The sequence below is a fragment of the Hemitrygon akajei genome, unplaced genomic scaffold (assembly GCF_048418815.1).
Source record: "Hemitrygon akajei unplaced genomic scaffold, sHemAka1.3 Scf000033, whole genome shotgun sequence".
Taxonomy (NCBI): Eukaryota; Metazoa; Chordata; class Chondrichthyes; order Myliobatiformes; family Dasyatidae; genus Hemitrygon; species Hemitrygon akajei.
In genome coordinates, this window is record NW_027331919.1 from 1,518,670 (window position 1) to 1,544,276 (window position 25,607).

The following is a 25,607-nucleotide window of genomic DNA, read 5'->3' on the forward strand; positions in this document are numbered from 1 at the left end:
ACTTTCAGGACTTCTCTGAAACACTGATAACCTCCGACTTATGTTCTAATTGGAGATACCGATGAGCGTACGTTGGTTTCCTGTAAACTTCAATATCCACATGTCCATTTTATGTGATAAGCACTGCACAGTCCAAACCGGGTAAACCGGATTTCGCGGCTTTTTCTGTTGTAAATATGGTGTTGATTTGAGATAGAGAGAGAGAGAGAGAGAGAGAGAGAGAGAGAGAGAGAGAGAGAGAGAGAGAGAGGAGAGAGAGAGAGAGAGAGAGAGAGAGAGAGAGAGAGAGAGAGGGGGGGGGGGCTCGCTTACTTCGATGGGCTCGCTTACTTCGATGGGTGACGGGTGTTCATCCGTCGTTTCCATCGCACAGAGGGCCTGATGAGCAGAGCAGGATCGGACGTTCAAACCAGAAACCAAATGCGGGTGATGGGGGGAAGAAGTGGAGGGATAAAATTTTCTCGAACAATAGAGGCTCTGCATGGGTGATACATATCCCTCCGCCTTTCACTCCTTCTACACTCACGCATCCCTCTCCAATTACATTCTTCCACTCTTAGAAAATGGACAATAGACAATAGGTGCAGAGGTAGACCATTCGGCCCTTCGAGCCTGCACCGCCATTCTGAGATCTTGGCTGATCATCTACTATCAATACCCGTTTCCTACATTGTCCCCATATCCCTTGATTCCCCTATCCATAAGATACCTATCTAGCTCCTTCTTTAAAGCATCCAGAGAAATGGCCTCCACTGCATTCCGAGTCAGTGCATTCCAGAACCCAACAACTCTCTGGGAGAAGAAGTTTTTCCTTAACTCTGTCCCAAATGACCTGCCCCTTATTCTCAAACCAAGCCATCTGGTACTGGACTCCCCCAGCATCTGGAACATATTTCCTGCCTCTATCTTGTCCAATCCCTTAATAATCTTATATGCTGCAATCAGATCCCTTCTCAGTCTCCTTAATTCCAGCGTGTACAAGCCCAGTCTCTCTAGCCTCTCCTCGTAAGACCGTCCGGACATACCAGGAATTAACCTTGTGAAACTATGCTGCACTTCCTCTGTAGCCAGGATGTCCTTCCTGAACCCTGGAGACCAAAATTGTACACAATACTCCAGGTGTGGTCTCACCAGGGCTCTGTAAAAATGCAAGAGGATTTCCTTGCTCTTGTACTCATTTCCCTTTGTAATAAAGACCAACATTCCGTCAGCCTTCTGCACTGCCTGCTGCACTTGCTCATTCACCTTCAGTGACTGATGAACAAGGACTCCTAGATCTCTTTGTATTTCTCCCTTACCTTACTCTACACCGTTCAGATAATATTCTGCCCTCCTGTTCTTACTCCCAAAGTGGATAAACTCACACATATTCACATTAAACGTCATCTGCCAAGTATCTGCCCACTCACTCAGCCTATCCGTCACCCTGAATTATCCTAACATCCTCATCACATGTCACACTGCCAGCAAGTTTAGTTTCATCAGCAACCTTGCTGATGTTATTCTCAACGCCTGCATCTAAATTGATGATGTAAATCGAAAACAGCTGTGGTCCCAATACCGAGCACTGTGGCACCCCACTAGTCACTACCTGCCATTCCGAGAAACACCCATTCACCGTTACCCTTTGCTTTCTATCTGCCAACCAGTTTTCTATCCATCTCAATACCTTCCTCCCACTGCCATGAGCTCTGATTTTACCCACCAATCTCCTATGTGGGACTTTATCAAATGCCTTCTGAAAATTGAGGTACACTACATCCACTGGATCTCCCTTCCCTAACTTCCTGGGTACATCCTCGAAAATCTCCAATAGATTAGTCAAGCATGATTTGCCCTTGGCAAATCCATGCTGGCTCGGCCCAATCCTATCACTGCTATCTAGATGTGCCACTATTTCATCTTTAATAATGGACTCTACCATCCTCCCCACTACTGATGTTAGGCTGACAGGACGATAGGTCTCTGTTTTCTCCCTCCCTCCTTTCTTAAAAAGTGGGATAACATCAGCCATTCCCCAATCCTCAGGAGCTGATCTTGAATCTAAGGAACATTAAAAAATGCTTGCCAATGCATCCGCGATTTCCAGAGCCACTTCCTTTAGTACCCTAGGATGCAGACCATCTGGCCCTGGGGATTTGCAAGCCTTCAGTCCCATCAGTCTACCCATCACCGTTTCCTTCCTAATGTCAGTCTGTTTCATTTCCTCTGGTACCCTATGTCCTTGATCCATCCATACGTCTGGGAGATTGCTTGTGTCTTCCTTAGTGAAGTACTTAATAAATTCTTCTGCCATTTCTCTGTTTCCCTTAACAATTTCACCCAATCCATTCTTCAAGGGCCCAACATTCTTCTTAACTATCTTCTTTCCCTTCATATACCTAAAAAAGCTTTTGCTATCCTCCTTTATATTCCTGGCTAGCTTGCATTCGTACCTCATTTTTCCGCGTATTGCCTTTTTGGTTAAGTTCTGTTGTTCCTTAAAAATTTCCGAATCATCTGTCCTCCCACTCACCTTAGCTCTGTCATACTTCCTTTATTTAATGCTATGCAATCTCTGACTTCCTTTGTCAACCACTGTGGCCCCTTTCCCCCCTTTGAATCCTTCCTTCTCTGGGGGATGTACTGATTTTGCACCTTGTGCATTATTCCCAAGAATACCTGCCATTGCTGTTCCACTGTGTTTTCTGCTGGGATATCCGTCCAGTTAACTTTGGTCAGCTCCTCCCTCATGGCTCCATAGTTTCCCCTGTTCAACTGCAACACTGACACCTCCGAGCTGCCCTTATCCTTCTCAAACTGTAGATAAAAACATATCATGATATGGACACTACCTCCTAATGGCTCCTTTACTTCAAGATCGCTTATCAAATCCTGTTCATTACACAAGACTAAATCCAGAATAGCCTTGCCCCTGGTCGGCTCTCGTACACGCTGTTCCAAGAATGCATCCCGTAGGCACTCTACAAACTCCCTATCCTGGGGTTCAGCACCAACCTGTTTCTCCCAGTTCACCTGCATGTTGAAATCTCCCATAACTACTGCGACATTCCCTTTGCCACATGCCAATGTTAACTCCCTATTCAACTTGCACCCAATATCCAATATACTGTTTGGTGGCCTGTAGACAACATTCATTTGGGTCCTTTTGCCCTTACTGTTCCTCAGTTCTATCGACACAGACTCTACTTCTCCTGATCCTATGTCCCCCCTTGCAAAGGACTGAATCTCATTCCTCACCAACAGGGCCACCCCACACCCTCTGCCCACATTTCTGTCCCTACGATAGAACGTATACCCTTGTACATTCATTTCCCAGTTCTGATCTCCCTGCAGCCATGTCTCCGTTATCCCAACAACATCATAGTTACCCATTCGCACCTGAGCTTCAAGCTCATCCGCCTTATTTCTGACACTTCGTGCATTCAGATATAGAATTTTAGCCCATTTCTGCTCTCTCTGCTTAAATCGCTGCCTATAGTGCTTAAACCCATCTCCCCGAACTCCCATCGGGATATACGCCCTTTGAATTTTGTTGTCCTTCCTAAATTTACTTATTCATTCAGTACGTTTAACTCTATGTTCCGTCAGACCATCCCTCTGTACATGTGTCCTCCTTATCACTTTTTCCGCCTCAGCTTTCTCTACTACAATCCACTCCCTCTCCCTCAAACCTCTTCTCCCTCTCTTCCCTTTCTATGGTGCTTGTTAGTGTCGTGCTAACTTCGTTGTCAACACAGGCTTCCTTTAACAACGGTTACTTCCTCTTTCTGAGCTCAGGGACGCAGTGAATCCTCGACAGCATGGAGGACAGCGAGACTTACATGACTGTGGAGTTCACTAAAACAGACTCACGGTCTCTTTCCCGATGTAAGGGGGCAGAAAGACGTGGGTGTGAGATTCAATCTGTGTCTAACTACATGACTATGTGATGGGACGGTGTGGAGGGAGCGTCACTGCTTACCTGAAGCCGGGAGTGTGTGGAGGGACATTATGGAGTGAGTTTCACTCCGTGTGTGATCTCGGGAATCCGTAACTCGATGGTGTGAGGGTATCTTCACTGTGTGTGATCCCGGAAGTCTATGATGGAAGAGTGTGGGGAGAACTTGGCTTTGTGTTTGTCTCCGGGAGTGTCTGATAGAGTGGTGTGAAGAGTGCTTTACTCTGTATGTGACCCCAGGAGTGTTTGACAAGGCGGTGTGGAGAGAGTTTCACTCTGTGTCAGACCCCGGGTTTGGGTGATGGGACGGTGTGAAGCGAGGTTTACTCTGTGTCTGACCCCGGGAGTGTGTGATGGGACGGTGCAGACGGAGATTCAGTCTGTGTCTGACACCGGGAGTGTGTGATGGGACGCGGTGAAGCGAGGTTTACTCTGTCTGACCCCTGGAGTGTGTGCTGGGACAGTGTAGAGGGAGATTCACTCTGTGTCTGACCCCGGAAGGTGTGATTGGACGGTGAGGAGGGAACATCGCTCTGTGTCTGACCCCGGGTGTGTTGAATGGGACGGTGTGGAGGGAGTTTCACTCTGTGTCAGACCCTGGGAGTGTGTGATGGGACGGTGCGAAGCGAGGTTTACTCTGTCTGACCCCGGGAGTGTGTGTTGGGACAGTGTGGAGGGAGATTCATTCTGTTTCTGACCCCGGGGGTGTGTGATGTGACGGTGTGGAGGGAGTTTCACTCTGTGTCAGACCCCGGGAGTGTGTGATGGGACGGTGTGAAGAGAGGTTTACTCTGTCTGACCCCGGGAGTGTGTGTTGGGACAGTGTGGAGGGAGATTCACTCTGTTTCTGACCCCGGGAGTGTGTGATGGGACGGTGTGGAGGGAACTTCACTCTGTGTCTGACACCGGGAGTGTGTGATTGGACGGTGTGGAGGGAACTTCACTCTGTATCTGACCCCGGGGGTGTTGAATGGGATGGTGTGGAGGGAGTTTCACTCTGTGTCATACCCCGGGAGTGTGTGATGAGACGGTGTGATGCGAGGTTTACTCTGTGTCTGACCCTCACTGTTCTGTCCACAGCTGAACCTGATTTAACGCTCGGGGAAATTAATTTCAATACCGTCTCTGAGCCCCGGACTCGCTCTGATCGAGGTCAGTTTCATCTTCGTTGATTTGACCTTGCTTAGGTGACGTGTCCAATCCTGTCAAGAGATCTCAGGACAAGAGTACAGTTGACCCGAATGATTCCCTGTTTGAGAATAACACCGAGGGATCGCGTGAGCGATGAAAAGAGGGGAGGAACACTCTTTGATGGTCGCTGCGGAGTGCGGAGCCCTGGGAGGGACGGATTAGAAGGAGTGCCGTGGGATGCAGTGCGGAGGGAATGCTGTGGGAAGATGGCATGGCATGGGGCGTGTGGAGGAAGGGGCGATAAGGAGCGTGCGCTGTGGGCGGAGATTGTGGAGATGAGTTAGAGCCGAATCGTTGTCGTGTGGAGGGAGGACAGTGGGAGAGACGGTCAGGGTGGAGCACCGTATAAAACCTTAACCCCTCACTCCCATTTCTAGCCCCTCTCTATCTTCCCACTTTCCCCTTCTCTCACCCAGTCCCTTCTCTCCATCTCGCCCCTGTCCTGCTCCCCGGTCTCCCACTGTCCCGTTCTCTACACCTTCTCTCATTGCCCGCGTCTCTTCTCTCCATCTCTGCCCTGTCCCGCTCCCAGGTCTCCCACTGTTCCGTTCTCTACACCTTCTCTCATTGCCCCCGTCTCTTCTCTCCATCTCTCCCCTGTCCCGCTCCCGGTCTCCGACTGTCCCGTTCTCTACACCTTCTCTCATTGTCCCCGTCTCTTCTCTCCATCTCTCCCCCGTCCCGCTCCACGGTCTCCCACTGTCCCGTTCTCTACACCTTCTCTCATTGCCGCCGTCTCCTCTCTCCATCTCTCCCGTCCCGCTCCACGGTCTCCCACTGTCCCGTTCTCTACACCTTCTCTCATTGTCCCCGTCTCCTCTCTCCATCTCTCCCCTGTCCCGTTCCACGGTCTCCCATTCTTGCGTTCTCTACACCTTCTCTCATTGTCCCCGTCTCTTCTCTCCATCTCTCCCCTGTCCCGCTCCCTGGTCTCCCACTGTCCCGTTCTCTACACTTTCTCTCATTGCCCCCGTCTCTTCTCTCCATCTCTCCCGTCCCGCTCCACGTCTCCCATTGTCCCGTTCTCTATACCTTCTCTCATTGCCCCCGTCTCCTCTCTCCATCTCTCCCCTGTCCCGCTCCCCGGTCTCCCACTATTCCGTTCTCTACACCTTCTCTCATTGTCCCCGTCTCCTCTCTCCATCTCTCCCCTGTCCCGCTCCACGGTCTCCCACTGTCCCGTTCTCTACACCTTCTCTCATTGCCCCCGTCTCCTCTCTCCATCTCTCCCCTGTCCCGCTCCACGGTCTCCCACTGCCCCGTTCTCTACACCTTCACTCATTGACCCCCTCTCCACTCTATCACTGTCACCGTCTCTACCGCTGACGGTCTCCCCCTCGTAGTCTTTCCCTCTCTCTCATACTCACCCCGTCCACCACCCCTTCCGATCATCCCACCCCTCTCTGTCCCTACGTTTGCCGCTCATCTCCCCTCCAAGCCTTCTCCACCTCACTATCCAGCCATCTCTCTGTCCTCTCTCTGAAATTCTCTTGTTATCTCTTCCCTATCCCTCTCCCATCTTTTCTGTCCTCTATCCTACTCCCTTCTCATTCCCCTCTCTTTCATCTATCACACCTCTCACTCCGCTCTCCCCCGACGCACTCACTCACTCTCCCCTTCTCCCACTCTCTCCCCATTTCTCTCTCGCATTTTCCTGCCCAATGCCCACTTCGCTCTCTCCTCTCTCTGTCCATCGTTTTCGCCTTCTCTCTGTCTCCACGTCTCTGTCCTCTCTCTCTCCTTCTTCCTCACCTTCTCTCTCGCTGTCTCACCCTTTCTCTCCCCCTCACTTATCCATCTCTCTCTTCCCTCAGCCCCTCGGTTTTCTCTCTCCACGACTCCCTCCCCCGTTCTCTACCGCAGTCACTCTCTCCCTTATCTGCCTGTCCAACTCTTTCTCCCAGACGGTCGGAACTCCACCTACTCAGATCTGAACTTTCAGAAAGAGGAACCCCGCATCGATGAGGATGAAGATCCTCCCATTTCCTCGGGACCCGGCGGGCTGTCAACCACTGTACAAACAGGTCAGAGTTCACAGTGATGACGTTATATATTGATCCGGTCACGTGTCATAAAACCCAGTGTACAATTTTCAAATGCATCTGCTTCGACCACTTCCTCTGTCAGCTCGTTCCATTGACTGACCACCATCTGGGTAACAAAAGGTTGTCATTCTGCTCTCCAATTAAACCCCTTTCCCCTCTCACCTTAGACCTTTGCACTCTGGTGCTCGATTCTCCAGTTCTACGGAAAATAGCTGTACGCATTCACAGCTCGTGGTTTTATACGCCTTTTTATGGTCACCCCTACACTCCAAGAATTGAAGTCTTAACCAGTAGAAGCTGTCTCCAGAAATCAGTCCCTCGGGTCCGGCAACTTCCTCGTTCTCCTCCTTCTCTCTGCTCGCTTCTCACATTACCCACCACATCCTCTCTCACCCTTTCCTACCCCATTCTCCTCGTTTGCTCGGATCAGAATTCTCCCCCACCACTCCGACAAACCTTTCCACATCTATGCCCTTCTTTCGCCCCATCTCTCCCACTCTTTTCCGTCCGCCCACTCTGCCCAGCATCTGGGTAACAGAAGGTTGTCTCTCTTCTCTACAATTAAATTTGTTTCCCCACTCACCCTGGACTGTGCGCTCTGGTCCTCGATTCTCCAAGTCTGGGTAAAATAACTGTACGCATTCACCGCTCGTGATTTTATACATCTCTGTAAGGTCACCGCTAAGCTCCAATAATTAGTCTCAATCTGCCCTACCTCTCTCCTTAGACCAGTCCCCCGAATCCGGCAACATCCTCGTTCTTCTCCTTCTCTCTCCTCCACTCTCACATTACCCACCCCACTCTCTCTGCTCCTCCCCTAACTAATTTTCCTTCTTTTCTCGTGTCCCTATTCTCCCCCACCAATGTCCTTCAAACCTTTCCCCATCTTTGCCCTTTTTTCACCACATCGTTCGGACTCGTCTCCGTCTGCCACTCCCTCTCTCCACTCGCTCATCCCCCATTTCCCCCTCCCTTTCTCTCGCCCCTCTCTCTCTCTTGCCTTCTTCGGTCTCTATAACACTCCCCCACACTTGCTGTCATCTCTCTCCCTCTTCACCATTGGCTGTCACCTTAACCCCATGCCCTCTGGCGCCCATTACCCCGGTCCTGGAAAACGTCTTTGCTCATTCACCTTGCCTGCGCCCCTCGTGGTTTTATACAGATTTGTAAGATCTCCCCTGCGTTCCACGGAATAAAGTCCCGACCTGCCCGACCTCTCTCCATGCCTCACTCACCCGAGTCCAACATCCTCATAAACTTTCCAGCTCGGTGGCCTTTCCTATATCCGGGCGTCCAAGACTGAACAAGAGCGGCGTCACTGTACAATCTCCCGACTCCTGTACCATCATCTTCCAGAGCAGTGTACCATCTGAGACCTTGTTAATGTCTAGGTAGATGACATCGACTACCCGTGCCTGTTCTGTCCTTCCCGTTCAAATTAGCTCGACAACTCTCCCTGGGTGTCGCGCCATCCAGCATCTCCCTCCCTCCTCTATGTTCCATTCTCTCTTCCTACGCCTCTCCCTCCCTCTCTCACCGCTCCTTTCCTTCGTCATCTCTCCCTACCTTCCGATCTTCCAGCTTCCATCCTGTGACCTTGTCACTGGACTTGTTTAAGTCAGCGTATATTATATCTACCAATCACGACAAACGGGTCCTCCACAATCAAATCGTTCGGTCCAAACTCCCTGGGGCGAACACCATTATACCGAGCAGCCCATCAAATGCATCACTGAATTCCCGAGACATCACGACTACTACACTGCCCTAATCAGACGTCCTGCTGTCTTACTCCAAACATGGAAATCTGACACGTTCTCTGCGTGGACACTGTCCACATTTCCTGCTGTCCCCGTGAAGTAGCCAGCATAACCATAGACTCCCACCGAAACCAGCCGGACTCCCTCCCATCGGGGAGAAAGGTACGAAAGCACGTCCCACCGGTCTCAAGGACGGCTTCTTCCCCGTTTCTATCGGATTATCGAACGGACCCCTCGGTCGATCAGATGGTCTCCTGACCTCACGATCTACCTCGCCGTGGCTCTTTGCACCTTATCGTCTGCCTGCACTGCCGTCTCTCTGTAACTGTGACGCTTTATTCAGCATTCTGTGATTGTTTTGCGCTGTTTGACTCCTGTGATATGATCTGTATCTATGGATGTGACTGGGACCTCTCCTGTTTGTGATGTATATAAAAACATAGAAAACCTAGAGCACAATGCAGGGCCTTCAGCCCACAAAGCTGCGCCGAACATGTCCCTACCTGAGAACTACCTGGGCTTTCCCCATAGACCTCTATTCGTCTGAGCTCCATGTAGCCATCCATTAGTCTCGTAAAATAGCATATCGTATCCGCCTCCTCCACCGTCGCCGGCAGCCCATTCCACGCACTCACCACTCTCCGCATAAAAAAGAAATCTTACCCCCGATATCTCCACTGTACCTAATTTCAAGCACCTTAAAACTGCGCCCATTCGTGTCTGTCATTTCAGTCCAGGGGAAAAGCCTCTTACTGTCACACGATCAATGCCTGTCATTATCTCGAACACCTCTATGAAATCACCTCTCATCCTCAGTCGTTCCGAGGAGCAGAGGCCGAGTTCACTCAACCTATAAGGCATGCTTCCCAATCCAGGAAACATCCTTGCAAATCTCCTCTGCACCCTTTCTACGGCTTCCACTTACTTCCAGTACTGAGGCGAACAGAACTGAGCACATACTCCGAGTGGGATCTGACAAGGGCTCTATATAGTGTTATATGGGTATAGCATAGATGGGTGTTGTTTAATAGGTTTGGCATCTCCAACATCTACATCATGTGAAGCTATGGTAGTCCTTCTCGGTACATCTGGAAACAAATCCTTATAATTAAAAATTAATTCCTTCATCTGCTGTTTCTGCTGTAGCTGTAAATGTGCTAGTTTCTCATCAATATTTTCCAGAATGGTTGAATTTCGTAACCTAACAGAAACAATTTTGGATTAAGAATGAAATTCAGATGAATCATCTATCATGTTCCTAGTTAAATCAAACTCATTATCATTAACCACAACAGTCACAGTATCAGATTGTTTCTCAAAATATGGTTTTATCATATTTATATGGCAAAGTTGTTTTGACCTTCTACGATCTGGATTTTTTATCACGTAATCTACATCATTGATTTTAGACACAATTTCATAAGGACCATGAAATCTAGCTTGTAATGGATTCGTTTGCACTGGGAAAAGAACCAGCACCTTATCTCCAGTCTTACACATCCTCGTCATAGATTCTTTATCATACCAAATTTTCATTTTCTCCTGAGCCAATTTTAAATTTTCATTGGCTAAGCTACAAGCTTTATGTAACCTGTCCTTAAATTTCAAATCATAGCCCAACAAATTAGTGTGTATTTCCTTACTAATCCACTGTTCTTTTAAAAAAGCTAATGGTCCTCTAACTCTAACTCCCAAATAGAAGTTCAAATGGACTGAAACCTAAAGATTCTTGTACCAATTCCCTTACTGCAAATAGAAGTAAGTTTATACGCTCATCCCAATCATTTTCATTTTCCACACAATATGTCCTAATCATATTCTTGAGGGTAGAATGAAACCTCTCCAAGGCACCTTGCGATTCTGGATGGTATGCAGACGAAGTGATTTGCTTAGCTCCCAATTTATAAACTCTCTGTTGAAACAATCCAGACATAAAATTACTGCCTTGATCAGTTTGTATTTCCTTAGGTAATCCAAAATAAGAAAAGAATTTTATAAGAGCCTTTGTCACAGTTTTAGCTGTTATATTCCTAAGTGGTACTGCCACTGGAAAGCTAGACGAAGCACACATAATAATCAACAAGTACTGATAACCAGTTTTTGTCTTTGGTAATGGACAAACACAATCTATAATAACTTTAGAAAACTGTTCACCAAATGCTGGAATAGATTGTAATGGAGCCACTTGATTTGGTTTACCCACAATTTGACAAGTATGGCACGTTTTACAAAACATTGCCACATCTTTTCTTAGACCAGGCCAGTAAAAATGTTTTAAAAGCTTGTCCACAGTTTTCCTTACCCCATGATGTCCACCTAAAGGCACACTATGAGCTAAAGTCAAAATCACATTTCGATAAACTTTAGGGACAACTACCTGGTAAACAATACTCCATTCTTCACTTGCATGAATTGTTGGTGATCTCCACTTCCTCATCAACACTCCTGTTTCCAAGTAATATCCTTTTGGCACCTTCTCAATTTCACTATCTGGTAGAGCTTGTTCTCTTAATTTCATAATCTCAGGGTCTCTATTCTGCTCTGCTATCATCTCCTTCCGAGACAGAGATAAATCTACATGGTCAGACTTACTCCAAGAATTTTGTTCAATCAACGAAGGTAAGAAAGTCTCTGACACATCCTCAAAACTCGAATCCTGAGTTGAGCTGTCATGAGTAACAACCTCATTCTACGCATCAATCATTTTAGCCATAGCTCTAGTCACAACACAGGAAGAATCTGAGTTAGAATTCATCTCTGGTTCCTCTGACTCCATTGTCAAATGCACTTCAGGAAAAACTTGTACACCTGCCAAGTTATTACCTAACAATAAAGAAATATCCTTCACAGGTAAGCTAGGCTGTAATCCTACTTTAACAAATCCTGTAACTAACCCTGACTTTAAATTTACTTTATGTAAATGTACAGGGATAACATCACTCCCAACGCCTCGTATATAATTTACCTCACCAGTATCAGACTCTTTATTAAACTTCAATACACTGTCTAACATCAGTGATTGAGAAGCTCCAGTATCCCTAAGGATTTCTATTGGCACCAGAGTAGATCCTTCTTTCAAGGGTACAAACCCTTCAGTTATAAAATAATCATATCCCTTTTTAACTTGGTCAGACTCTAACAAAACCTCATTAGTGTTTATCGAATCCTGTGATTTTACAGGTGCTTCAGTATGTTGCAAACAAGCATCTGGAACTGCTTCCTTCTCTTTATTTTTCAATCTGAAACAGTTAGCTGTTACATGGCCAGGTTTCTTACAATAGTTACAAATAGGACCAAACTATCTTTCCTTCACAGGTTTTCCTTCCTCCTTAACTTTCTCATTAACTTCTGATTTAATTTCTGATTTACCTTGAGTTTCTGTGTTATTTTTCCTCTTAAAAATTCTGCCCTGAGGAAATTTATTCTTATGGATTAAAACATACTCATCAGCTAATCTAGCAGAGTCCTGCAATGTTTCAGTATCCCTCTCATTTAAGTAGGTCCTTACTTCAACCGGGATGCTTCTTTTAAATTCCTCCATTAAAATCAGCTCTTTCAATGAATTATAGTCCTCATTTACATTTTTAGAGGAAACCCATCTCTCAAAACAGACAGCTTTATCATAGGCAAATTCCACATAAGTTTTTTCCACAGACTTCTTCAAACTTCTGAATCTTTCTCTATACGCTTCTGGGACCAATTTGTATGCTTTCAAATTATGCTTTTTCACAATATCATAATCAAGTGCTTGCGCAGCAGTTAAAACTGTATAAACTTGTTGTGCTTTGACTTTAATTACACTCTGTAACAACACTGACCATTTATCTTTCGGCCACTCTGAAATCTGAGCAATCGTTTCAAAATATTGGAAATATCTTTCCACTTCTGTTTCACTAAATGGTGGGACCAATTTAATTTCTTGACTAGCAACTAACGGTTTTCTAGAACCAGAAGACTGATTCCCAGACCTTAATTCCGCCATCGCATATTCAAATTCCCTTTTTTTTATTATCAGCTTCTAACCTACAACGCTCCAATTCTGCTTTACATTGTTCCAACTTCATTTGTTCGATTTGCAACTGCATCTGTATATTACTTATTGGAAACGACTCTAAAATCGATTCATCAAAATCACTCGAATCCACATAGTGTGACGCGATTTCTCTCTGCATTAGAGCCTTTGATGTAGACTTCAAAATACCTTTAAGTTGCAATCTACTAGCTAGCTCAGACACCTCAGTTTTTTTCGCCTTCGCTAACAACTCCGCGTCTGGCGAAGCCAGAAACTCATCAATATTCATTGTTGCTGAATACCACTCATAAGCCAATCAAACAAAAGAATCGAGTATTCCCCTTTTCCAAAACACCGATTCAAAATTTAACAAGCATTTAAACTCAAAAATGATTCATCTCGGACGCAGCCCCCATATTTATGTTACGGATTCAGCAACAATAAATATGTGAGTGAGGCAGGGTTTTGATAACAAATAGAACATTTATTAAACACTAAAAAACAAACCCCGAAAAGTAAACAGACCACTCACGTAACCGGAAATCAGCTGCTGTGCGGCAGGTTAAACGGTTCTTAAAGCGATGTTGCAAAAACAGTTCTTCAAAGTCGTATTGCAAAAGTTCAAAATGCTTACAGTCCATTTAAGGGAGAGACTTTTTAAGACGATTTAAATTCTCTTTCACGTCGTGTTACTGCGACTCCCAGTTGAACTATACTTTTCCCACGAAGAATTTACGAAGATGGAAATTGAAACGGATTAAAGGCACTGACTTTTCCTTGACAAAACTGTTCCCAATCCTTTCTGCTATTTACAGGGATTAACGCGGGGACAGTCAACGAATTCCTTCCGAATGGGGATCAAACAAGGTCGAACCAGTTTTACCGTCGAAATCGACTTTCCTCGATCTTTTAACTCCCGAACTCCGATCTTCACTCTCCAGTGATTTTTAAATAGCAGTAATATACAGAAACTGCCGGCAATGACCTTTTAAACTTTAGGCATTAAATAAAACTCCATCTTTCAACTAACCTGCGTCATAACATTAAATCATGCAATGGCATGAAGTCAACATGGCAAATCCAGCCACGAACTGCCCCACCTCACAGGGAGGGGTCCTCCTTTTATACCCTGTAAAAAAAAACTGTCACATGACCTCTACTGGCGGGAAAAAGACGTCACTCCAGCATCACATGACCATTACCTCAAGTACAGTATAGCTTCAGCACCTGTCACTTGACAAATACTCCACTGTCACGTGTCACGGGTACGTAACGATAGTTGCAACATTACCTCTCGGCACGTAAATGTATATAAATGATCTGGATGAATTTCTAGATGGGTGGGTTCGTAGGTTTGCAGATGATGCGGGAAGAGGTGATGCTGTAAAGAGCGGAGAAAACTCGCCAAAAATTCAGTGGGACTTAAATCAGTTACAGGATGGAGATGGAGTTTAACCCGGACAAACCTAAAATGTTGCCCCTTAATAGGCCAAATGAAAGAAATGATTGATTTTACGAGGCCGAACTGCTAGTTCGACGCTTAACCCAGCACGGATGGAAATGTACAAGGGAGCTGTCTGGATTCGAATTCGGCAGCCTACCCTCCAAAGTCTGGCGCTGAGGCCATTACGCCACCAGCCGTACATATATTGCACCTTGTTAGGTCAAATGAAAGAAATGACACAATATCAAAGCCAGGACCCGAAACATTGTTCAAACATAGAAACAAAGAGAACTTACAGCACAACACCGGCTCCTCGGTGCACAATGCTGTGCCGAACTTGTCCTTACAAGACAGAGGATCTTGGTCTCCATGTTCATAGCTCCCTGAACAGGGCTGCAATTTCATGGGATGTTTAAGAAGTTCTATGGCATTCTTGTCTTTATTAATCGGGGCATTGAGTACGAATGTCAAGGAGTTACGTTACAACTTTATAAAAATCACTAGTTAGGATGAATCAGGCGTATTGTATACAGCTCTGGTCACCCCATTATCGGAAGGATGTCAGGGCGTTGGGGAGCCTCCGGAGAGGTTTAACAGGACTCTGCCGGGATTTGATGGCATGTGTTACAACGAGAGGTCGGACACCTGGGTTGCTTCCTCTGGAGCGGAGGAGGCTCAGGGGAGATCAATCTGATCTGAGGAATCCGTCAGACATCTGTCAGCCTTTGCCAAGTCATGGAATTGGGACTCTCGGCGATGACGGCTGAAAGGCGATGAGATTGAGAGAGGGAGGGGGTGATCGTGGTGGGAGGAGAGAGCGCGGATGGGGGGTGGGAGGGTGTCCTAGTGCGGAAGATGGCTGATTTCACAAACACGCTGAATGGTCTCACTACAGGTGCGCAGAAACAGGAGCCGAAGGAGAACATCGGAAATAGATCGTACCGTAAGATCTGCCTACTCGGCCTCGTTGCCTCCATCATCATTGCGATAGTGGCCGGACTCTCGATCTATGGTGAGTCAAACGGGCTCAGGTTCCAGCCAGACCGGAATTAAACAGAGTGCAATAAAGTGTTATCATAAAACCTCAGAGTGATGCCGACACGTCCTTCGTTATAACAGCGACACACTTCTAATCCTGTCAAAGACACGGCCTGTGCCGTTACACAATCAGGACTCAGACTGACTCCCATACGCCATTCGCCATTACACCAGTAATCCTGTCCCCATAGCACTGACATAACCCTGTACACGGCACAGGTACTTCCTTATAGCGACACGAACACGACCCTCACTGTGACACAGAAATGCCCCTCAAAATGACAGCAACTCACCCCACACTGTCACATCGTGATGACCCTGTCCGTGTTACTGAAAAAACAACTCCTCAAGGCTCCAGCTCTCTGTAAGACCAGCAAACTCCCCACTGTGGCACAAACACACCCGACACCATGAGACAGACAATACCTCACTGAGACCCGCCAGAACTCTCACACGGACACGGAACCAGGTATCGCATTGTCACGTCACGTTCATCACCGCAACACCTCACGAATCGCAGTGTCACGTCACGCCCATCCCCGCAATACCGACACGTCCCTCACTGTGACATGGAATCAACCATCGCCGTGATACTGACAAGACTCGCACCGCAGGGTGTCACATAGTCTCGTCACTGTGACATCCACACACCCGTCCGCTTGACAGTCACAACCCTCACTCCTGACAATGACAAGGTTCTTACCGTGTCACGTACACGATCTGCACTGTGAAACCGGACGCCCCCCTCTGAGAGACAAAACTATCACACCTTCACTGCAACATTCGTCACTGTGACACCTACACGCTCCTCAACGTGAACCGCACCGCACCTTGACACTGACACACCCATGACCGCGATCCGCCGATCACGTGACGCAGACTCACACGTCACTGTAAACGGTAAACATCCACTTCAATCTCTCTCAGTGTCAGAGATTCGTCTGTCTCAACCCCTTTGGGACATGAAGGGGACACGGACCCAATGTCGATTACTGGTCCATAATTTGAACTCAACCGTTGAATCCAAGATGTCCGAGAAATCCCATCTGAATTTCATCGACTGCGCCTGTCTCCAGAACCTGGGTGAAATTTGCCAATTTCTGACAAGTAGCAGAGGTGAGGCAATGTCGCCCTCCTACTCCGCTCCTCCTGAGAGAGAGAGAGAGAGAGAGAGAGAGAGAGAGAGAGAGAGAGAGAGAGAGAGAGAGAGAGAGAGAGGGGGGGGGGGGGGGGCGGGGAGGGGAGGGGGATTGTGATTGAGATTGATCCACACTGTCTCTGACCCTGTGTCTGATGAAACAGTCTGAGGGAGTTTCACTCGGTGTCTGACCCCGGAAGTGTATGATCGGACGGTGAGGAAGGAGCCTCCCTCTGTATCTGACCCCAGGAGTGTGAGGTGTGACGGTGTGCAGGGAGTTGCACTCTTGAGTTTGACCCTGTGAGTATGTGATGGGGGAGTGTGAAGGGAGATTCACTCTGTGTCTGACCCCAGGAGTGCGAGATGGGACTCTGTGCAGGGAGTTTTACTCTGAGTTCGACCCTGGGAGTATGTGATGGGAGAGTGTGGTGGGAGATTCATGGTCACTCTGACCACAGGAGTGTTTGATAATTCCTTACCCTAATTCCTTATTTCCAGAGCGAAAGTGTTCCCAGGCTTGGGAAAAATATGGTGATCGGTGTTATTTCTTTTCCACGTTTGAAACATCTTACGATGGAGCGAGGCAACAATGTTCAGACTTTGATTCAAGACTCCTCGAGATCAGTTCAAATGATGAAGCGGTAGGTGTCACCTCGGGAGAAGAGATTTATCCACAGGTGTCCCACCTCTACCCGGAGGAGACAAAGAGTGGAGGTGGCTGTTCACTGACTCATTACACACGCCCGGAGTCAGGCACAGAGTGAATCACCCGCCTCACCGTCCCATCACACACTCCCGGGGTGAGACACAAAGTGAAACTTCCTCCTCCCCGTCCCATCACTCACTCCTATTGTAATAAACTGACCGTAAATAGTTTTCGATTCTCGGCATTTATCAATGAAATTTAATTTCACAGAGGTTTGTTTTCGACGCTCGTTTGTACGGAAACGGAGCACACTGGATTGGAAAATGCGAGAACGGGTGAGATTTGGACTGATCTGTAGGGTGAGAGGGGAAATGACATCGTCCTGCCGGGAAAATGGGATTAGTTTCCTGACTGAATTAGGCTAGTGGGACGAGGGAGGACATTGGGATTTTGTGGTAGACTGACACGAAACTGTGGGGAGAAAGAGGGGCAAGGGATTAATTTGGGGATGACAGAGGTCTCCGGGTCGAGAGTGTACCTGTAGGATTTATTTAGGGCCAGCCATGCCTTGGGGAGCGGACGGATCGGTGGGAATATTTTGTGGACTGAAACAGATCTGAGGGGATTAGTATGCACTTTGACACAGGACTACGGAGAGAGAGATGGTCAGTGGGATTAGTTTGGAGACGGACCAGAGGCTGTGGGGAGCGCAGTCCAGTGGGATTAGTTTGGAGTCGGACCAGAGGCTGTGGGGAGCGCAGTCCAGTGGGATTAGTTTGGAGACGGACCAGAGTCTGTGGGGAGCGCAGTTCAGTGGGATTAGTTTGGAGACGGACCAGAGTCTGTGGGGAGCGCAGTCCAGTGGGATTAGTTTGGAGACGGACCAGAGTCTGTGGGGAGCGCAGCCCAGTGGGATTAGTTTGGAGACGGACCAGAGTCTGTGGGGAGCGCAGTCCAGTGGGATTAATTTGGAGACGGACCAGAGTCTGTGGGGAGCGCAGTCCAGTGGTATTAGTTTGGAGACTGACAAAGGGCTGCGCGGAGACTTTGGGTCAGTGGGATTAGTTCGGGGACGGTGTCGTGTTGTCCGATGCAGCCGATGTGTCTCTGTTGAAATTATTGCATCCTCTTTGATAGGAAAGTGGCCTCTGGACTCCTGTACGGGGTGTACTCAGGGAGGTCCGTCTGCGGTAATTGCAACTCGTACATATGGGGTTCTTCTTGCAGTCGTGCTCACCGTTTCATCTGCGAGAAGTCGGCTCCATTGTTCCCGGAAATTCTTCAGAAGATCCAGGATCTCTGCCCACAGCCCGTGGAGTCGAATTGAATCAAGTGACTATCCCGCTTTCGCATCCTTCTCTTCCCTCCACTCTCAAACCCCCATCCTCTCATATTTCCCGCCGACTTTCTCTGCCCCTTCCTCCTTCTCCATTCTCATGAACTGGTCGCAACCCCATTCTCCCCAGCCCGCAGTGAGAAAACCTTTCACGCCATCTATCCCCTTCCTCCTAGACACACCCCGTCCCCCGTCCCGCTCATTCCCACTGCCTCTAACTCTCCCTCCACCCCCTCTCCTCCCCTTGTTTCATCGCTCTTTCTCCGCTGCGTCTGCAAACCTCTTTACCCTTTCACCCACTTTCTCCCCACTCTATACCCAACTATCTCCCTCCTCTCCCCGTTATCTCGAAATCCTCCGACTCTCTGATCTATCTCTCTTTCTCCTTTCCATCCACTCTCACCTCAACCCTGTGCCGTCTGGTTCTCGATAACACAACCCTGGGTGAGAGTCTGTGCGCATTCCCTCTGTCTGTGCCCCTCTCGGGTTTATGGAACTCTGTAAGGTTATAACTACGCTCCAGGGAATAATGTCCCGACCTTCCCTCCACTCTCTCCATAACTCAGTGCTCCGAGTCCCGGCCATATTCCCGTAGAACTCCCTGTAAAATATATCCAGTTCACTGACATTTTTCCTAAAGCAGGGCGGCCTCACCGACGTCTTGTACCACGGCAACGTGACCTCCCGACTCCTGTACTCAGTGTGACTGGTGAAGACCAGCGGGCCAAGTGTCCTGTCCACCCCATCGGATGTTTTCCACTTGAATCGCTGTTTCCTTTATTACCTGAAACTTATAAAACCTGGAATTTGTTGTTTTGCAGCATCGATACGGCGCAAACATGTAGAATCAATGTAAATTACAAAACACATAATAAAAACCTCAAAAATGTGGAGGTGGTGCACATGCGTTCAAAACTTGGGTGCAGGAGGGGGAGAAGGTGTTTCAGAACTAGTGAGTGTTCAGGCTTCTGTACCTCTTCCTCGATGTTGGTATTGAGCAGGGAGATTGTCCCGGGGTGAGGGGCCTCGCTGATGGATGCCCCCTTCTCGAGGCATCGCATCTTGAAGATGTCCTCGATGCTGGGGAAGGTGGTGACTTTGACGCTGGTTGAGTCTACATCCCTCTGCTGCCTCCGGTGACCCTGTCCCTTGCGGCCTCCACACCAGGCGGCGATGCTACAAGTCAGAATGCTCCCAACTTTCATCTGTAGACAATTGCCGGTCTTCAGTGAAAGGCCAAATATTCTCAGTCTCTTGACGTTGCAACACCTTCTGTAATGACAGAGCTATGTGTGGCGGTGAAAGCAAGTGTAGAGAATGGTCTGAAATACACTCAGACTCCTGACGTTGCAACACCTTCTGTAATGAGAGAGCTATGGGTGGCGGTGAAAGCAAGTGTAGAGAATGGTCTGAAATACACTCAGACTCCTGACGTTGCAACACCTTCTGTAATGAGAGAGCTATGGGTGGCGGTGAAAGCAAGTGTAGAGAATGGTCTGAAATACACTCAGACTCCTGACGTTGCAACACCTTCTGTAATGAGAGAGCTATGGGTGGCGGTGAAAGCAAGTGTAGAGAATGGTCTGAAATACACTCAGACTCCTGACGTTGTAACACCTTCTGTAATGAGAGAGCTATGGGTGGCGGTGAAAGCAAGTGTAGAGAATGGTCTGAAATACACTCAGACTCACACTCGAAATAAACAGGACGACAGTGACAAAATCCAAAGATTAGATCACAATCCGTAGCATTAGAAATGCTAATACAGTACGAGCTCTTTAATTACTACCGGGCAATAATTAGCAGTCAGAGCCTTAAAGGGAAAGTGACCGGTAACCATACTCGGAGAATATCCAAATATCTGTCCCTCTCCTCCTCTCCTTCCTGTCTCCCCACTCCCTCTCCTCTTCTATCTATCATCCACTCCCCCTGGCTCCCCTCACTCCCGCTCTATCCCACCCTCTCCACCTCTTTCAAGGAGTTCTATTCAGGCAATTTCTGGAAGCAAGTATCACACATTCTTTAAAAAAAAAGCTGATAATTATCCTAAGCACAGCTCAGGATCCACAATAGACTACCTCAAGAGACCGCACGCTGAAGGTATTGTCATGGCCTTCACAGTCCCCAAACCTAACCCTCATGGAAATTTGTGGATAGAGCAGTGCGTCCAAGACGTGCAAAGAACTTCACAGAATTAGAAACCTTTTGCAAGGAAGAATAGGCGAAAATCCCTCAAATGAGAATTAAAAGACTTTTAGCTGGCTACAGAGAGGGTTCACAGGCTGTGATACTTGCCAAACGGGTTTGTTTGCTAAGTACTGACCATGCCGGGTGCCCAAACATTTGCTTCGGGCCCACTTCCCTTTTTTGTTATATTGAAACTGTAAACGATGAAAATTTAAATAAAAGTAATCTTGCTTAAAATATTAAAGTAATGTGTCATTTTAACTTAATGTCTTTTGGAAATCAGGTCATCTTTTACTCGCTTAACTATTCACAGGAACAGAAATTTTAACCAGGGGTGCCCAAACTTTCGCATTCCCCAATATATAAATGAACTAGATGAAAATACAGATGGGTGGGTTAGTAGCGTGGCAGATGACACAACGATAGGTTGTGTTGTGGATCGTTTAGCAGACTGACAAAGAATTCAGTAGGACATGGATCCGTTACAGATACGGTTTAGGGAACTGGTAGATGGAGTTTAACGCGTTCAAACGCGAAATGTCACCCCTTTATATGTCAAATGCTAAGGATAGGACACTATTGAAACCAAAACCCAAAGGAGTGTTGATTGTCAGAGGGATCGCCTGGTTCATATGTCTTGCTCGTGGCTACACAGTTCGGTGGGGTGTTTAACAAGGCAGACAGCTTGTTGCCTTTATTAGTCGGGGTAAGAAGTTAACAAGTCAGGAAGTTATGTTGCAGTTTAATAATAATCTAATTAGGCTGTATCAGGCGCATTGTGTAGAGTTCCGGTCACCACATTATCGGAAGGATGTCGGGTCTTTGGAGAGCCTCCAGCGAGGGTCAACAGAACGCCGCCCGGATTCGATGACGCGTGTTACAATGATAGGTCCTGCACTTGGGTTGTTTTGCCTGGAGCGGTGGAAGATGAGGGAAGATAGGTCAGCGGTTTATAAGATTATGAGAAGCACAGGTAGAGTAGACTGACAGAAACTTTTTTTTTTTACTCAGAGTTGAAATGTCCAGTACCAGAGGGAATGTACTCCAGAAAATACTGTGAGTCTGTTCTGTGCTGAACTGCTTGCTCGGTCTTCTCTCTGTGATAATAATAATCCAATTTCCAAGTCTACCAGGCGGAATGCCCTGAACAGGTAAAGCCGAGATTATTATCCCGGTTTTCATCCGAGTTTTTCCCACAGACAGCAGAGGTCTCAGTGCGGATCCGTGCCTAACGCCACTTGTCACTGACGTCCAACCAACGACCTCCGTCCTCTGTGTTCTGTAGATTCGGAATCCAAGTGGTTAATTCACCGTGGTTCCCATTCATCGCAAGTATGTGAATGAATCTCCCGTGAGAGGGACATTGTCAAAGGCCCGTCAGAAGTAAATTCTTTAACGCCCTCCCGACCTATACTATCTACGCAAGATCCCTTTGAAGGTCGACATTTAACTCTGCCCTGCCCCTTTACATTCGGCTTGACAAAGCGCAAAACCTCACACTTACCCGGGTTAAACTCCATCTCCCTTTTCCCCACCCACAGTTACAACTGATTGACATCCCACTGAACCCGTGGGCGATGTTCCACACAGTCCACAATATCACCAAACTTTGGGCGATTCGGAAGTTTACAACCCACCCAACTCCATTTTCATCATTGTCTGTCCGATACATCAAAAATACCAGAGGTCCCGGGCAGGTCACTGCGGAACACGATTAGTCTCAGACCACGAGCGAGAATTAGTCCCATGCGCCACATCCTCTGGCTCGTGTGGGCAGGCCAACTCCAAGCCGAAAGCTCAGTATTCAAAATACAATTATCTTCAAATCTTTACTCAAATATTTACCAATCTCTGAACAATATACAACTACGAAAAATCAATCAGACATTAGACAGTCTTTGCCGAGAACAGGATTTGGGACTGTCAAAGAAGCCGCCTGGAAAGTGGATGAGATTGAGAGAGGCGGGATGGGGTGATCATGGTGGAAGGAGAGAGCGCCGGTGGCGGGTGGAAGTCAATCCCACTGGGGGGACACGGCTGAATTCACGCACACGCTGAATGGTCTCTCCACAGCTGCGCATGAACAGGAGCCGAGACATAAGATCTGCCTACTCTGCCTTGTTACGTCCGTCCTCGTCGCGATAGTTGCCGGGCTCTCGATCCATGGTGAGTCAAACAGGCAGCGTGTAGAGTCAGACAGGAAAGAAACGGAGTGGATTGAGGTAATCGCGTAAAAACTCAGAGTGACACCGACACAGCCCTCGACGTGACACCGACACAGCCCTCACTCTGACACCAACACGCTCATCACAGTGACACGGACACGCCCCTCACCCACACCCCTTCATGCTGACTCCGAATCCCCAATCGACGTGACAACAATAGCACCCTGACAGCGACACGGCCACGGACACTGAACACTCGTGTCACCGATGGATTTCAATGAGTATCCCACTTCATCCTTCTGACCTCCAGTGAGTCCAGGCCCAGAGCTATGAAATGTTCTTCATTCGACAAGCCTGTATTCATTTTGGTGATTCTCCTTTGAATCATCTCCAATGTCAACACATCCATTCTTAGATAAGGGGACCCACAGCTGCTCATAATACTCCACCTGAGGCCTCACCAGGGCTTTATAAAGGCTCAATATGAGATCCTTGCTTTTGTGCTCTAGTCCGCTCGAAATCAATGCGAGCGTCTCATTTTCCTTCCTCACCACAGACTCAACCAGCATATTCACCTGCCGGGAACTCCGCCTCTCTCCGTTGTTGAAGGGTGGGGTGACACCTGCAACTTCCGAGTCTCCGGAACCAGGGCAGAATCCAATTATTCTTGAAGAAGCATTAGCAATGATCCACAATTTCTTAGCTACGTCCTTCAGAACCCTGGGTGTAGATAATCTACTTAAAATGACTTATCTACCTTCAGACCTCTCAGTTTCTCGAGCGCCTTCTCTAAACTTGTGGCACCGTTACTCACTTCTGCCCTCAGACTGTCTCGAACCTCAGGCCTACTGCTGGTGCCTTTCACAGTAAATACTGAAACAAAGTGCATATTCCGTTCCTTCACCATCTCCCTGTCGCCCATTACTATCATTTTGATGGTAATCCAATATCTAATCTTTTGATAGTAATCCAATATCTACTCTCGGCTCTCTTTTACACGCTATATATCTGAAGAAACATTTCATTTCCTCTTTGATATATTTGGCTTTTTAACATTGCAGTTCCGTGACTCGATCCACAATGATTCTGCACCTGACGATCCTCTGTCAATTCTTTCCAATAGTTTGATTTCATTTTTCTTTTTACCCACAATGCCAAGCAGCTCTCTCAGCCTGCATGCCTTGCTCTTCGCTACAAGATAATACATAATATAGAAGAAAATAATAAATAAATACAAAAACAAACAAATAAATAATTATAAATAGATAGAAGGATAAATTCTAGTATACATATATAGAATAGATGATAAATCGAGCAAAACAGAAATTCGATATATTAAAAAGTAAGGTAGTGTCCAATGGTTCAGTATCCATTTAGAAATCGGACGGTGGAGGGGAAGGAGCTGTTCCTGAGCCACTGAGTGTGTGCATTCAGACTCCTGTTCCTCCTTCCTGATGGTGAGAGGGAGAAGTGGGCATACCTGGGTGCTGGAGGTAATTAATAATGGGCGCAGCCTTCCTGGGAAAACGCTCACTAATATTGTCCTGGGTACTTTATAAGCTGATAAGCTTATAAAATTCTGCTGCTACTTTCGGTCCTGTACAATAGCCCCTCCATACCATCAGTGATGCAGCCTGTCAGAAAGCTCTTCACGGTACAACCATAGACGTTTTTGAATGCATTTGCGGACGTGCCAAGTTCCTTCAAACCCCTAATAAATTATAGACGCTCTCTTGCCTTCTTTATAACTACAACTCTACGTTGGGACCAGATAGATCCTTAGAGATCTTGACACCCAGGAACTTGAAGCTGCTTACTCTCTCCAGTTCTGATCCCTCTATGAAGTTGGTATGTGTTCCTTCGTCTTACCCTTCCCGAAGTCCAGAATAAACTCTTTCGTCTTACTGACGGTGAGTGCCAGGCGGTTGTCTCCTAGCCAGAAGTCTGTCAGATTCACCAGAATGATCTTAAACTGGAATCTGAAGTTCTGTGATGATAGTTGTCTTCTCAAAGGAGGTGGAAACATCAGGGTGAAGCAAGGAGAGTCAGTAAATACTTTGCCAGCTGATCTGTGCTGAGCCAGCAAGAAATTTAAAATGTGCATGGGGCCCTATGGGACTTGTCGGCAGGCTTCAGTCATTGCGAGCAGTCGCTTGTTCTGAGGAGAGACAGCAAGATGTTTAAAACTTGACCGGGCCTTTTGGGATATCTTCACAGTCTTCTGTTATAGCGATTTATTGGACAATTTGCGATGGCTAACCAAGAGTTGGATTTAACCGGAGCGGCCATTGTGTGAGTGATCCTGTGTGAGAGTGGATGGAATAACCTGGGTGCTGCGGGTCATTCATCATCCAGTTGATAGAGAAATCTAAACGTCAGTCCCTGCAACAACGCTTCAGGCACCGACACACCTAGCAACGTGACATTTACATGCACTTCACCATGTCACCGACACGCCATTCACCATCACACAGAAATACATCTCAGAGTGACGTGGTCACCTCTCACCGTGACACTGACACATCCTTCACAGGAACACCCGAAACAGCCTTTACGGTGACACTGACAAGCTCCTCTCCATGCCGAGCACACACCCCTCTCCACGACATGGACACAACCCACAACGTGATACCCACACTCCCCTCACTGTACGACCGACCCGCGAATTACCGTGACACAGACACACACCCCACCATTACTCTCAG